The sequence below is a fragment of the Octodon degus genome, unplaced genomic scaffold (genome assembly GCF_000260255.1).
Source record: "Octodon degus isolate 3935 unplaced genomic scaffold, OctDeg1.0 scaffold00060, whole genome shotgun sequence".
In the NCBI taxonomy this organism is placed as follows: Eukaryota; Metazoa; Chordata; class Mammalia; order Rodentia; family Octodontidae; genus Octodon; species Octodon degus.
In genome coordinates, this window is record NW_004524636.1 from 10,478,142 (window position 1) to 10,479,791 (window position 1,650).

The 1,650-nt window shown below is 40.9% G+C and overlaps 1 pseudogene; it reads left to right on the forward strand.

The window, feature by feature from the left end:
* Positions 1-877: 877 nt before the first annotated feature.
* The window catches only part of LOC101586247, a 65,922-nt pseudogene continuing 65,149 nt past the window's right edge, over positions 878-1,650 (forward strand).

A 1,650-nucleotide genomic window follows, 5' to 3' on the forward strand; every position in this document is an offset into this window, starting at 1 on the left:
TGTGTTAACTCAGCAAAATATTCTAAAAGAGTCCAGTAGTCCATAATAGTATTGGGTCTTCCACTTCACTGGCAATGTCAGAAATTGTTGACCTGAGTTCCCTACAGCTCAACATAACAGCATGGCTTTACTTCTTATACTTCATTTTTATACTTTTCTGCTGGATGGTTAAGACCAAGAAAAGCAAGACCTATGCAACAAGAGTTGTAGCTTTTGAGTCTGATAAGGTCAGTCTTTATTACTTAAAAAAGTTTCTTCTGTTCTATTTTTAAACAGCCATTTAAAAAAAAAATGTTTTGTTTTTGTTGGTGGTACCAGGGATTTAACTCAGGACCTTGCACTTGTCAGGCAAGCACTTACTCCACTGAGCTATCACCCCAGCCCCAAAGCCATTTGTTTTTATTTTGTAGTGAATAGTTGTTATTATCTTGTTTTTGTTTTTTGTTTTTTGTTTTTTGTTTTTTTTCAGTACTGGGGATCAAAGTCACGACCTTCGGCTCACCAGGTAGGCGCTTAGGCAGCTGAGCTATCTCCCTGTCCCCCATGAATAGCTGTTAAATTTCATCATTTTTCTTAATCTAGTTCTATTCTCATAAAGCAATTATATATTTTTTTCTTCTTTAGTCTGCTACTGTGCTAGGTTATATAGCATAATCATCGTACATATAAGTAATAAACGTAAGTAGGTCTCTCCACCTTCCCAGCAGGCACCGTGGCGGCTGGTCACCTCTCCTCCCCCAGCTACACGCTGAGTGGCTGCTCATTGGCTGTTTAGGACCGAAGCTCGTTTGGTGTTTCTCCAAGTTTCCTCTTTGGGCAGCGGTGGAGCTGGTAACCGCGCGGCTGTCTCTCAGGCCACTGCAACCGTAGTTTGGGGATGGAGGCGCCTGCGGCAGGACCTGCAGCAGCCCAGCTGTTTTCCCAGACCTTCTCAGATAGTCTGATTGATGAGCACCCCAGACGGCGTTAGAGGAGCTGACTAAAAACTTTGGAACAGAAACCAGGTGATGCACAGTATTATTGTCAAAGAGCTTACTGTCACAGTCCCCTTGGGAATTACTGTGGTGGTGTTGCTAATGCAAAAACTTCCCTAAAACTCAACCCTAGTAACACCACTGCTCTGCTGAGAAAAGGGATATGCGAATACCATGAAAAAACTATGCTGCTGTTCTAGGAACTTTTACAGAAGGACAAAACTTAGATAGTGCAGATGCTAATTTTATTGTCTGGATTAAAAGATGTCAAGAGGCACAGAATGGATCAGAGTCTGAGATGAGGACACTGTCAAAAATTAAGTATGACTGGAACCAAGCAGAATCTCAATTGTAACACTTATGATTAAGAATGTTCAGGAAAAGAAAAAAAGTTTGGGGCTGGGGAGATGGCTCAGTGGAATAAGCGCTTCCCTGGCAAGCACAAGGGCCTGAGTTCAATCCCTGGTTACGGAAAAAAAAAAAAAAAAATGTTCAGAAAAAATGATGTAAACGTGGAATTTTCAGAAAAAGAGTTGTCTGCTTTGGTGAAACTTCCTTCTGGAGAAGATAATAATTTGAAACTGAGAATGCTTCATCCTATAGTACCAGAACAGAGTACATTGAACGTGCTTTCTATGAAGATTGAAATTAAAATGAAAAACACAGAGGCTGTAAG